The sequence below is a fragment of the Nelumbo nucifera genome, chromosome 5 (assembly GCF_055504915.1).
Source record: "Nelumbo nucifera cultivar China Antique chromosome 5, China Antique-T2T, whole genome shotgun sequence".
NCBI lineage: Eukaryota > Viridiplantae > Streptophyta > Magnoliopsida > Proteales > Nelumbonaceae > Nelumbo > Nelumbo nucifera.
In genome coordinates this window covers 28,997,581-29,012,162 of record NC_142653.1, presented here as the reverse complement: position 1 = coordinate 29,012,162, position 14,582 = coordinate 28,997,581, and the positions used below count along the sequence as shown (strand labels likewise).

Below are 14,582 nucleotides of genomic sequence, written 5' to 3'. Positions count from 1 at the left end.
ACCCTCTTTCTCTTTACCTCACGCCAACCCTAATTGGGAATCATTCATATTTTATGGAATCTGATTCTGATTCCTGTATGAATCAAGCAGCAGAGAATAAACAATTCCAATTCCAACCATGAACCAAACAGTTGTTTAGTTATCACTGCATTTCATGGGATCCACCATGTTTATAGGGCAAAGTTCCAAAAGTTACAAAATCTCAAATTCCACTATTGAAGGCTGATTCATGATTTATCATATAGGCAGTGGTCAGTCTCACGCATGGCAACTTCTGGGTTGGGCCGCATAGGAGGCTTTCAGGTCGCTTTGTTCCAACCCATGACACAGTCCTCGGTATTTTTATTTGCAGAACATTGGGCCCAGGAGGCAACCGGCTAGGCTCGAATTTGCCATTTACCCACAATTGAACCACCTCATATTACTAAGCCGGGAAGGGCCTTCGTCAAGACGACGTGGCCTTCTCTTCCCGCAGTATAAGGTATCCTCACGTGAAATTTGTTTTCGCGTGCGAAAATCGCTTCTCTTCCCAGGAAAAGGTATACGTGAAATCTATCTTCCCGTGCGAAAATCGCTTCTTTCTTCTCAGATTTAATTTGTGCCACGGCACGCTCGGAGCGTTCGGCTACTCTCTCTGCCGATTCTGCTACGGAACCAACATCGCTTTGTCTCTCGTCCACCTCGCTCTTTGCTCTAGTTGGGGCAGAGCGTCGGCAATTTGCTCTACCTCCGCAACCGGCAATGTCTGCCACCGTGTGCTCATCGCGTGTGAAAAAAGCAGGATGGTTGCATGAATCTTGCAGCCACAGAATTCTTTCTTCCCGGATTTAATTTGTGCCATGGCACGCTCGGAGCGTTCGGTCACTCTCTCTGCTGTTTCTGCTACGGAACCAACATCGCTTTGTCTCTCGTCCACCTCGCTCTTTGCTCCAGTTGGGGCAGATCGTCGGCAATTTGCTCTACCTCCGCAACCGGCAATGTCTGCCACCGTGTGCTTCAGAAAGCAGCACCTGTCGACATGAATGCATCACTACTATTACAAAACGACGCGCCTGAAAAGAAGGGGTTTGTGAGCCCTTGGCCGGCTTGCCAGGTTAATAATCGTTTCTCAGTCTCAACTGGATTCTCGCGTTCTCCATGGCATGTCAGAGCAAGAGCTTTAGCAGCTCGCTATAGGCTTTGGCCAGGTAAAATGGAAGGGTAAGGTCACCAAAGAAATTCAGGATTTCAGTCGTGAATTGGGTTCTTTTTCTTTCCTTTTGCCCTTCCCCCTGTTCGAGTGCATTGACTGTTTCTTTTTTCCGCAAACTGGAGCCACACCAAGACATGTGGATCTCCGATTAGACCGATTTCTATCGTTTTATGTCTATAATTCCTAACTTGCCCTCTCTCAATTTCCTTAATCCCTCATTTGTAAATTTTCTTATTATCTACTAATATATCATATTTTGCATGTTTACTTATGTGTTGCTTTAATTTGATTTCTGCATGTTTTATTTCACAGTTGTCGTGCTATGCTCAGAAAAGTTTTGAAAATCTGCCATTTGATTGTTATGGACAATTAATGACTGTTAAGGTGTTTTCTTATAAATATGGAAGTGATGTTATTTTATCTTTGTATTCAGGTACGTTTTCTTTTCTTTTAGAAATTAATTTTGTTTTTTGCTTTTTTTTTTAAATTGCTATACAGAATTTAATTTTGCACAATATCCTCAGTCTATGGTTGTATTTCTTTGGGTATTCTTTGATTTTGCTAAGAATTTTTTTTGGTAATCCTCTTGACATCTAATTGCTAAAAATAATTTTTTCATGGAGAATCTATTGAAGATAAATTTCATTGGATTTCACAAATAGCCCATCTAATACATGGTTATTATTATGGTTGCTATGTTCATAATTGGATCCGTTTGCTGGTTTTTGTGATTCAAAATTAGGTCGGTTAGGCAACCTTTGGTATTGATTTGCAAATCTTGAAGTGCTAGAACTGTAATTTTCGTATCTGGAAGAGAATAGAAAGAATGCAGAGCCATGGGTGACATTTCTGATCCAATGTCCATCTGGCAAGGAATACAGCAGATGCTGCAATGAGGGAAGGAAGGAACTTCAAGAATGCATACTCAACCAGAGTTAGCTCTGCTAGATAATTGGCTAAGAACTCCAATTCAAGGATAGGGACCTGTAAATAGTACATAAACTTTAAAAATTCCAATTCAGTGAATTAGTTGTTTTTCAATGAGTCTATCAAAATTTTAAACCATAAAAACTGAAAAGGTCATTTACACAATTCTGGTCCTTGATATTTGGGGTGTTGGGAGGGGTGGACTGGATATTGAACCTCTTCCCTTCTGAACAAAAACAAATGGGGTTTTGCCACATGCTATACATAATAGATAACATTGTTGACTTTTCTTTACAAATTAGTTTTGCTTTTTGCTTTATTTGTTGATGTTGTTTTTAATTTCTTGATATTTAATTTAGGTTGATGTCTTTCTTTTAAACAAAATGATATATAGCTGATTACAAATTACAAATAATATAAAGCCTCTTAAATGTTTTTTCTTTTTTTTTTTTGTTTATATGTGCAGAAGAAGTTTTTCTTTGGATATCATGATTTATCTATATTCTCATAATTTATCTATTTTAAGAAAAAACAAAAGAAAAGTGAAATATTATTTAGAAGGACAGGTGGTCATGTATTATATTAACAAGTACAATTGGAAGACACTTGTCTATGAAATATTGTTGACTGAGTGAGGATTTTATAGTTTTCATTCTGTTTCAAGGCTCCATAAAGAACTTGTGTTGCTACTTACTACTCATCTTTCTCATAAACCTTCACCACTTTATCTATGAAATAAGTATACACCAAGGTCTCTATATCAAGCTCAAGTCATTGGTTTTATGGTTTACATACTCACCTCTCTGTGGCTCCATCCAACATGATAATTAAATAAAATCCAGAAGGAATGTTCTAATAGCACATCAAGTTTGTGAGAGGAATAATTTGAGTATAATAACATTTTAACTAAGAGTAACAGTAGTAATTGTCAAAATGTCTGTGTTGTTTGAACACCCAAAACAATGATGACTTTGATGACATACTTTCTCCTCATGGTACACAGTTTCAGCAAACAAACAATGGAGAGCGTGAAGCAGTTCTTAATGCAGTATTGCAAAGAGAGAAGAGAGGCAGGGTATGCCATGTTGCAAGATTGATCCATTGTCAGATTTCTATGATACTTTATCTGCAGGACAGAATTGAGATGAGGAAGCTAGCCTTGATGAACTTACTCAACCTTGTCAAAATTTATCAGGTTTTTGGCCATCCTTCTGTCTTTATTGTTTGTTTCCAGGGAGTTATTTCATACTTTCCATATTTTAGTATCCTTGGAACACCAACTCACTACTGTCCTATAGCACAAGAAGGGCTTAACAATCTTACCTGCCACCCCCCTCCCCAATTCACTGCTGCTAAATGACTCATGGCGCAAGAAATGGTGAATAATATGATCTTAACATTCTTTCGCACTAGTCCTCAGACAGATTTGAGGATCTATATAAAAGTTAAACAGCTGTGCTGATGAAGGAGAATCTTCTCTGTTGTTTCTTGAGATTATATATGAATTTTAAGCCCAGCCCCCAACTGGTTCCATTTGGATTGGGGAGTACTATATTGGTCACCATGCACTTTAGATTAGTTAATCTTTTAACTATGAGGTGGGATGTTAAGTTCCCAAGTTTAAACAGACTGACCCATTTGCCTTCTCTTTTTGTTTTTATTAGAGAGGTGAGTGAAATGACTAATTCAAATGCAAAAAGCAGTGGCACTAAACCCGCTCAAAGCAGCCTCGCTTTACAGGTCATACTTGCTGCTCTTTTCATGTGTTTTGCTTCTTAAAAAGAAGAGGAAATTTCAGTTTTCATAATCAATTAGATGCAATGGACTAGTACAGCTTAAAAATAGCACAGATCATTCAGTAGGACCAAGCAGTATAATCTTGTGCGTACAATCCGATCCAATTAGAAATGCAATCATATATTTTTGGCGAACCATATCATGTGATCAATGTGTTACTAAGTCATTGATTATTATTTGCTCATATTTTTTTTTCTTTTTTTTTTCTGCTTTTCATGTTTTGGTTGACACAGAGGGAGAGAACAGGGAAGTTGCAACTGAGAGATTTGACAGGCTATTTCCACCTGCCCGTATAAGTTGCTATAATGTGTTTGTGGTGGCTGAAAATGTCATCTTTTTTTTTTTTGCCTTTTTTTCTATTGTCTTCCACAAAGATAAGAAGCATGGACAGGAAAATATCAAGTTTTCTATTGCCTTTTTTCTATTCTTCTATATCTCTTTGGATTTTCTCGCCCTCTCTCTCTCTATCGATCTACCTGTAGTGCTATATATGACTACATAAACCAAATACAATTAATATCTCCCAAAATCTCTTGCAATTAATATCAAAATAGGAGTGTTAGGATGGTCATACATGTTATTATCAATGAGAAACTGAGAAGTTTTTTGTTCAAAAACTAGATTGTGCAAAAACGCTGCAGATCTAGTTTTCAATAATGAAAAAACTTTAAAAAAATCCAAATCTGGTTGTAAATGAATGAGGATAAAAGGAAAACACAAGAAGAACAACATACTCGAGATTTCAAGTCGTTTTTCCAATTGCCAGTCGCCCCCCCAGACACCCACCGTTGCTCAATGACCTTATACGAATGGAGAAGATGATAGGGTTTTCTCAATTTGTTGGGGGCATTTCATCATATCAAAATTTTTTAGGGACAAACTCATCCCAAGGAAAAAGAAATAAGCACTTAAATTTTAAGTACTTAAAATAAGCAACCTAGAAGTTGCTTATTTTGTAAGCACTTATTTCTTAAATAAGAACTTTTTCTTGGTTCTTTTGCCAAATAGGAAATAGTGTTTATTTTCTACTTATCGTGTAATTCCACCACTTATTTTAAGTACTTGTTTGAATAAGTACTTAAAATCAACGTTTTAAAAATCAACCCAGAACTTGAACCATTTTTGTCTCTGGGTTGCGGGTCATCAGTTCGACCATCCGGGTCAAATGAGTCAACTCATGACATCATAACTAAAATGATATATATAATGCAAAAAAATCATAAAATAGCAAACCATTTAACATTTACCGATCAAAACAGAAATATCTTAAGATTTAGGAGATTCAGATTAATGAAAATAAAATATATTATTATAAAAATAAAAATTATCAATAATCATAATACTCATAACAGAAATGGTCATTTATCAATATGAAAGCAATTGCCATTTACCAATTGGTGAAATATTAAGATTCATAATCGAACTTCAAAAATAAGAGAATTTGATGAAAATAAAAATAAAAGATTACCTCTTCAAAAGGGTTGACAACTTGTAGCCATTTAAGAAATTAGAAAACATATTAAAATGACTGAAAATAAATATATTAGAAGATATACTAGAAATTTAGAATGAATGTCTAAATAGAGTCGTTCTAGAAAAATTTACCCAAAAACCCAAAACAAAAATGAAAGTTTTCTAATAACAGAGTTTCAAATGTCTAAAATGTTTGATATTTTGATTTCTAGATAGTTAAAAATTAAAAAGAAAACTTAAAAACTAAAATGAAAATGAAAAGTTTACTGAAAAACCCAAAACGAAAATGAAAGTTTTCTAATAACAGAACAGAGTTTCAAATGTTTGAAAGTTTGACATTTTGATTTCTAGAAAGTTAAAAATTAAAAAGAAAACTTAAAATCTAAAATGAAAAATTTACCTATGACTGTTTGAATCATCCAAGCTTATTTGCTTACAGCTGCCGACCTTAATGTGGAAAACTCAAACACAGATTACAGTCGCTAGCGTTAATCACTGGATTGGAGTAGCTGACGCTAGATCTTTGTTTTATACTTGATTTCTTCTTCTAAAACCTCAAGCGCAAGAAGCATTGAACAGGGGTTCTTTTAGGTTTTAATCTTTGTTAAGTGAGCTTATATATTCAGTGAAACAATTGCATTGATGGGCTATTTTATAAGTGGGCTAAATCAAGTGATTCATTTAGACAAAGCCCATAGACTTCAACAAAAGGGTATGGGGCTTAATGAGTGGATACCACATTTTGGCCCATATAGGCTTAATGGGATCCTATTAGGTCAAAATATAAAGGCTCCTAGGTTATGGTTCCCAATATGTTAAATCATCCAGCCGCCCTCTTGCTCTACCCCATTAGAGTCAAGAGCTGAGAAAACCTAAGGAAGAAGGAAGATTTAACTGAGGAAAACCACAGTCAACCTACCATTGATTCATCACTCATTCCGCAAGGGTTTCTACTACTGCAATGGATGCAGGTATGTACGTTTAAACCTCCTTGATAACTGCAGCATGATATTCTTTGGGGTGCAACATGGCTTCTTGTTCTTCGTACATGAATGATATTGGTATGATTCTGCAAGACTAAGGATTGATTTGCTCCCCTTTATTTATTCTTACAAGTGGTATCAGAGCCTTATATCATGTTCAGTTATTAGGATTATCGTTTTTCTTTTTGAATCAATTTCTTGGTGGTTGCCTTGATGGATACAGTCGTTTGGTTGTGTGTGCTTGTCAGACAGCCATGAAGCAAGGCTGTGTCAACCAAAAAAAAAAAAAACAAAGACGCATTGATGATTCAATGTGGTTTTGATCATTGATGATTCGGTTTCAGTTTCGGTTTTGACCTTGTCATTATGATTTCAGCCAACCAAAAAAAAAAGGGAAGACGCATTGATGATTCAATGCGGTTTTGGTTTCAGCCGAAAGGAGAGACGCATTGATTATTCGGTTTTGCTTTCAATCGACCAAAAAAAAAACCAAAGACGCATTGTAATGATAATTCAATGCTGTTGCGATGTGTCTCTGGAAGCAAAAAAAAAACAGAAGACGCATCGGTGTTGCGTCTTTGCTTGCGATGCCTCTCTGGAATCGGTGTTGCGTGTTTGGAACCCAAAAAAAAAAAAAAAAAACGACGCATCAGTGTTGCAATGCGCCTCTGGAACCCAAGAATGAATTCGCATCAGTGATTCGATGCATCTACAGAACCGACTCAAAAAAAAATTTTTGAATCGTGATTTGCATGCACGTAAGCAATTTGCATGTGTCAGTTCTTCTCTCCTTTTGCATGGAAGTAACCTTGAACCTTTTTTAACTTTGTCATGCATGCGATGAATACAGTTTTGGATGAATACTTTTTCCTTTTCAAATTAAATTGATTGAAGCAGCATGTTACCAAAGTAGCCTCTGCAGTGTAAAATTAATTTGATTTGAAATATAAAGATTTTGTGTGTTCATTGTCCATGCGAACATTGATCGGCCCAAAGGAAGGTTGATGTTTGGTCAGGCAGTGAACACACATGCAATGATTTGAAATATAAAGATTTTGTGTTCATTGTCCATGCGGACATTGGTCGGCCCAAAGGAAGGTTGATGTTTGGTCGGGTAGTGAACACACATGCAATGATTTGAAATATAAAGATCTTGTGTGTTCATTGTCCATGCGGACATTGGTCGGCCCAAAGGAAGGTTGATGTTTGGTTGGGCAGTGAACACACGCGATGATGAATATTGATATTGTAAAGCTATTATCCATGTGAATAGTAGTCGGTCCAAAGAAAGGCTATTGTTTGACAGGATTTATTATCAATGTTTGATTGTTGCGTTGAGAGTACCATTTACAATTGATGTTTCTGTGCAAACACTAAATGTCAAGTTGTGCTGGGTATCTTGCCTTTGTAATTTATATTATTATTGATTATATGTTGTTTTTGTTCTCTGTTCAGTTTCAGCAACTGCAAATAATGTTTCTATTCAAATCAGTGTCATTCCCATGTTGAATGGTACAAACTTCAGGATCTGGAAAGAGAATGTGGAAATCGTTCTCAGTTGCATGGATTTAGACCTTGCGTTAAGGACGGAGCGACCCATCTCGGCTAAGGACAATTCCAATGAGGCCAAAGTTGAGAAATGGGATCACTCTAATCGCATAAGTCTGATGATTATGAAACGTTCCATACCGGAAGCGTTTCGGGGCTCTATTTCTGAGAGCAATAATGTTAAGGAATCCCTTGTGGCGATACAACAGTATTTTGCCAAGAATGAGAAAGCAGAGACTAGCAATCTTTTAGCTACTCTAATTTCTATGAGGTACAAGGGAAAAGGAAATATAAAGAAGGGTACGTCTCTCACTTTAGTTTGTTCTGAGGCTAATTTAGCTTCTGTACCTATAGACACTTGGTGGATAGATTCTGGCGCTACTACCCACATAAGTGTGTCTATGCAGGGTTGCATCTAGAGCTGACCGCCAACTGATGTTGAAAGATTCATCTATGTAAGCAATGGCAATAAAGTTCTTGTGGAAGCTGTAGGACATTTTACATTGATTTTAAAAACTGGTTGTTATTTGAATTTAGTTGAGACATTTGTAGCTCCGTCATTTAAACGGAACTTAATTTCTATTTCCTGTTTAGACAAATCTGGTTACTTTTGTGGTTTTGTAAATAATAAAGTTAGTATTTCTCTAAATTCAAATATTATTGGTACCGGTATTTTAATTGATCGTCTTTATATGTTAGAAACTATTACTTCCCCAATGTAGTCCTGCATGCAAGTACTAAAGGTGCAAAGCGTAAATTAACCGAGAATTCTGCTTCCTTGTGGCATAAGCGCTTAGGCCACATCTCTAAACAGAGAATTCAGAGGCTTGTGTCGGATGAAATTCTTGATTCCCTTGATTTAACGGACTTCCAAGTCTGTATTGAGTGTATTAAGGGAAAATTGACAAACACAAAGAAATTAGGTGCCAATAGATGTACGGAAGTTTTAGAACTGATACATACGGACATCTGTGGGCCATTCCCTACGCTAGCATGGAATGGCCAATAGTACTTCATCACGTTCATAGACGACTATTCGCGGTATGGGTACCTATACTTAATAAGTGAGAAGTCTCAATCCCTGGATGTTTTCAAGTCTTATAAAGCTGAAGTTGAACTTCAATTTGGTAAGAAAATTAAAGCCGTCAAATCTGACCGTGGTGGGGAATACTATTGCAGATATGATGGATCAGGAGAGCAACGTCCAGGACCCTTTGCTAACTTCCTAAAGGAATGTGGTATCGTCCCGCAGTACACCATGCCGGGTACACCTAACATGAATGGTGTTGCTGAAAGATGAAACAGGACACTTAAGGACATGGTGAGGAGCATGATTAGTCATTCTTCTTTACCTGAATCACTTTGGGGAGAAGCATTAAAGACTGTAGTGTATATCCTTAACAAAGTACCCAGCAAAGCAGTAACTAAAACCCCGTATGAGTTGTGGACTGGGAAAAAGCCTAGCATAAGGCACCTACACATTTGGGGATGTCCAGCTGAAGCGAGGCCTTATAGGCCCAACGAAAGGAAATTAGACTCTAGGACAATTAGCTGTTACTTTGTTGGATGTGCGGAATGTTCTCGAGGGTTCAAGTTCTATGATCCCACTACCCGCTCCTTCTTTGAGACGGGAAATGCGAGATTTCTTGAAGATGTTGAGTTTGGAGGGGAAGAATTAAGGAACGTCTCTTTTGACGAAACAATTGTCTTGCAAGAAGAGAAATTCGTTTCTCTTCCTGATATTATTATCGCTAGTGATCAGACAACAATTCCTGACACTGTTCATGAAGCGATTCCGGTTCAAGACAACAATGAAGTTCCTTCCATAAACTCAACAACCTCAATAAGTGTCATTGAGGAGATCCAACAGACAAAAGAGAAGTGTGATTCCAAATGACTATATCGTGTTCCTCCTACAACAAGAAGATTCGGTAGGCTTAGCGGAAGATGATCCAATCACCCTTCACGAAGCCCTTCAAAGTTATAATTCTCAACATTGGATCAATACCATGCAAGAAGAGATGAAATCCATGAAAGACAATGACGTTTGGGATCTTGTCGAGTTGCTTGAAGGCTCGAAACCCATTGGTTGCAAATGGATATTTAAAACCAAAAGGGATTCAAAAGGCAATGTCGAAAGATATAAGGCTCGTCTAGTCGCTAAAGGTTTCACTCAAAGGGAAGACATTGATTATAAAGAGACATTTTCTCCGGTTTTTTTGAAGGATTCCTTTAGGACAATAATGGCGCTTGTAGCTCATTTTGATTTAGAGCTACATCAGATGGATGTAAAGACAACGTTTCTCAACGGAGACATTGATGAAACGATTTATATGGTTCAGCCAGAAAACTTTGAATCCAAAGATTCAAAGTTTATGGTCTGCAAATTAAAAAAATCCATCTATGGTCTCAAACAGGCTTCTCGTTGATGGTATCACAAATTTCATCAAGTGATTATCTCATATGGTTTTGAGGTAAATGTGGTTGATGAATGTGTATACCACAAGTTCAGTGGAATCAGGTTTATCTTCATGGTACTATATGTCGATGACATACTGCTGGCGAGTAACAATATAGGCTTGCTGTACGAAACCAATAAATTTCTCACTAAGAATTTTGAGATGAAAGATCTTGGGGACGCCTCTTTTGTGCTAGGCATACAAATACTACGAGATCGCTCTCGAGGCGTTCTTGGATTGTCACAAAAGGGCTAAGGTGCTAAGCAGATTCGGCATGAAAAGTTGTTCGCCGGGTGATACGCCTGTGGCTAAAGGAGACAAGTTCAGTTTCAGTTAGTGCCCCAAAACAGACCTTGAAATAAAGGAGATGCAAAAGGTTCCTATGCCTCGACTATAAGAAGTCTGATGTATGCTCAAGTTTGTACCCGTCTCGATATAGCATTTATAGTGGGACTGTTGGGCAGATATTTGAGTAACCCAGGACTGGATCATTGGAAAGCAGCCAAACGGGTCATGCGGTATTTACAGAGAACAAAGGACTTCATGTTAATCTACAGGAAAATCAGACAGTTTGGAGATCATTGGGTATTCTGATTCTGATTTTGCGGGATGCCAAGACAGCAAACGATCCACTTCGGGCTATGTTTTCATGTTAGCTGGAGGAGCTATATCTTGGAAAAGTGCCAAACAGACGCTCATAGCCCCTTCAACTATGGCAACAGAGTTCATAGCTTGCTTTGAGGCATCCAATCATGGGATATGGCTGCGTAACTTTGTCACGGGGCTGCGAGTGGTTAATGGCATTGAAAGGCCATTAAAGTTATTGTGTGACAATAAATCTGCAATTCTATATTCCAACAATAATAGAAGTTCTCTGAAGTCGAAACATATTAATATCAAGTTTCTATCTGTTAAGGAAAGAGTTCAGAGTGGTCAAATTTGCATAGAGCATATAGGGACAAACTCCATGATAGCGGATCCGTTGACCAAGGGATTGCCACCTAAGGTCTTTCATGAGCACACTGCTCATATGGGTGTAGGCATGTTTTATGATACATTGATTTAGTGGAAGTTTTCTTTTCTTTTGCTCTTGGATGTACTATGGATTAAGGCATGTTTGCATGTCTACATTTACACATAATAAAGTTTATGACTCTTTCCATCATCTACATCTCTGAATATGTTTGTGACTTTGATTGATCTCTCAAAAGAATAAAGTTGAACCAGTTGGAAATAGGCATGTTTTGAGATCACATTGCATGTAATTTCCATGCCACTCATCCATACTTGATCTATGTCATTGAATGTATTGATATGGTGAGCATGAAAGGTTTAGTCACGCATATATGTGGCGAATGCCGTCATGGTCTCATATTAGTACAGGAGATGGATCAGATTGAAACTAAGGAGAAGTCTAAAGAAATTAGCTTAAGAAGTGTACACATAAGGAATTCTTTCAATATAATTGTTTCAGTTCTCATATGTAGCCAAAGTGGAAGATTGTTAGGTTTTAATCTCTGTTAAGTGGGCTTACATATTCAGTGAAACAATTGCATTGATGGGCTATCTTGTAAGTGGGCTAAATCAAGTGATTCATTTAGACAAAGCCCATAGACTTCAACAAAAGGGTATGGGGCTTAATGAGTGGATACCACATTTTGGCCCATATAGGCTTAATGGGATCCTATTAGGTCAAAATATAAAGGCTCCTAGGTTATGGTTCCCAATATGTTAAATCATCCAGCCGCCCTCTTGCTCTACCCCATTAGAGTCAAGAGCTGAGAAAATCTAAGAAAGAAGGAAGATTTAACTGAGGAAAACCACAATCGACCTACCATTGATTCATCACTCATTCCGCAAGGGTTTCTACTACTGCGATGGATACAGGTATGTATGTTTAAACCTCCTTGATAACTACAACATGATATTCTTTGGGGTGCAACATGGCTTCTTGTTCTTCGTACAGGAATGATATTGGTATGATTCTGCAAGACTAAGGATTGATTTGCTCCCCTTTATTTATTCTTACAGGTTCCTCTTTGAAAGAGGGGTCAGGCTTAAAATGGGAGTTTGGGACACGATTGTCATTTTCAATATATTAAACTTTGCAAAAAATCATTCGAAATCCAAACCATTTATTGACTCAGTGAACATTTTTTTTTGAAAAGCACCAGGTTTTGATGAAACTGGACCCGAAAAGATGACCAGGTGACGGTTTAGACGGTTCGACCATCCAGGTTAATAGTGGTTTAAAAACATTGCTTAACATAAGTGTACCAAACATGGGCTTAATTTATCTTGCATTTTTACTCCTAAATAGTTGAGACAAATACGAATGTTGCAATATATACTAAATCAAGAAGACCAACTTCTATTTTAAAAGTGATGGAAAATAAGAATAAATGATTTTCTTACAGTTCGTACATATACATTTCTTTGGAAATATTCACTTTTTTCACAGCCATTGTATGTGCATACTAAATGGAACCAAGCATTCAACCCATTAATTTTTTTTTCTCTAACAAAGCCCAACGTTCCTCGTATAAATAATGGAGTTTCAATTTCACTCCTTCCGTCAGAGACACAAGCATCCTTTTAACACTTGCACTGTTAGGAATGGCAATGGGGCAGGTTTTGTAAATATTAGATCTTATATGTTTCTAAGGTTTAAAAAATCGTTACGTATCAATCTGTATTCGGCCTTTTCTGATATGCCCTACAAGGGTTGTATCGGGTCAGGGCCTGGTTTAGAGGGGCCAGTTTAAAATTCAAAAAAAAAAAGTAAAATTTAAAGAAAAAGGACCGATACAGGCCAGCATCAATACTTTGAATCTTGTATGCCTCCCTAAACCTTCCAACTTATATTCATCCCAAAACCCATAACGGGTGGGATTTTGAGAATCCAAACCCTCATCGTACATGAAAATACAAAACCTTCCCCGCATTTAAGGGTAGGGGCGGATTGAGTTTAGAATCTACATCTAATTTCCTATTATTTTTTTGTCATATATAAACATTAAATAAGTAAAAAAACACAATACAACTAAATAATAAAATTTTCAATTATTTGATTAAGACATATAAAAAATACATAAACTATCAATTATCCTTCATATAAAATTTAAAATATTATTAAATCAATATGTAATACATAAATTTTATATGCTTTCTAATAATATACGGATCGGATTTAGTGTAACACAATACCCTACTCATACCCGTATTAAATGTAGAATCCCAAAACCCGTTCTTCAAACGAAAGAAACCCACCCCATCGGAGAGGGTAAGGGTGAATACACAGCGGATAGGATAGGAATTGCAATGGAATAAAAGACGTAAATTCCAATGGAATAAAAGACGTAACAACTTATTAGTCAATTCACAACTATTCAAATCTTGAAGTGACCACACAGGTGTCATCTAGCCTACTGGTAAAGTGTCTGGTTGGTTGTAGCGGAGACAGGGACCGAGTCCTGCCTTAACCCGGGTTGGTGGGGTCTACGGATTTATGGGGGAGGGCTATCTCCTATTTGGACATGGGCATCGGGCTTGGAAACATGTCATAAAAAATGTCCAGTGTCCCAATGATGGTCTTAGCGTACATCTCGAGTTGGCCCAATTTAGCATTTTATACTGCTTTGGATTTAGGCTTTTAGGTTGGATCCATTCAAATTTTGATAGAAGTCCATTTCTGAGCCAGTCCAAATTAAGCCAATTGCACATTGTGCTGCCTTTGGAAACGATATGCACATGGAGTGTAAATCCCGGTTCAGAGTAAATTTGTACTCTGGTTCATTTTTGCTTATGTTTGGTAATAATACATTTATGTATTGATAAATGATAGAAAACACATTTTCCAATGCATACTTACATTAATAATAAGATGTAAAGGCTGTGTTTTGTTGCAATGTAAATGTAAATATGTACATTACATATTTACCCAATTTTTGGTTCATGAATGCAAATACGGTTTACATTTTAAACCGTTTTTGTATTCATCTTGTTTGTTTGAAATCAGTGCAAAGTGTGGGCCCATCATTAAATGCTTCAACTATCTTATATTCCAATGCCTTAACTTGGGTCAAAAAGTTAATTATCAAAAGAACACAAAATTGTATAAAAAAATAGGTATAGTAATACTCTCTTCTCAGAGTACAAAAGTGTCAGAAAATACATTTTTGCTCTAATAATCACTACTTTTTT

The 14,582-nt window shown here is 36.9% G+C and overlaps 1 long non-coding RNA gene across 3 annotated transcripts; it reads left to right on the top strand.

Moving 5' to 3' along the window:
• The first annotated feature begins 1,007 nt into the window (after positions 1–1,007).
• Positions 1,008–4,338, top strand: LOC104600119 (uncharacterized). Of its 3 annotated transcripts, none has more exons than XR_016076023.1 (5): positions 1,008–1,187; positions 1,505–1,625; positions 3,123–3,314; positions 3,784–3,859; positions 4,150–4,338. It is a non-coding gene; the product is annotated as an uncharacterized LOC104600119 (long non-coding RNA). The 3 variants fall into 3 exon arrangements; XR_735626.2 differs by having other exon boundaries at positions 1,008–1,200; XR_016076022.1 differs by having other exon boundaries at positions 1,008–1,625.
• The last annotated feature ends 10,244 nt before the right edge of the window (positions 4,339–14,582 follow it).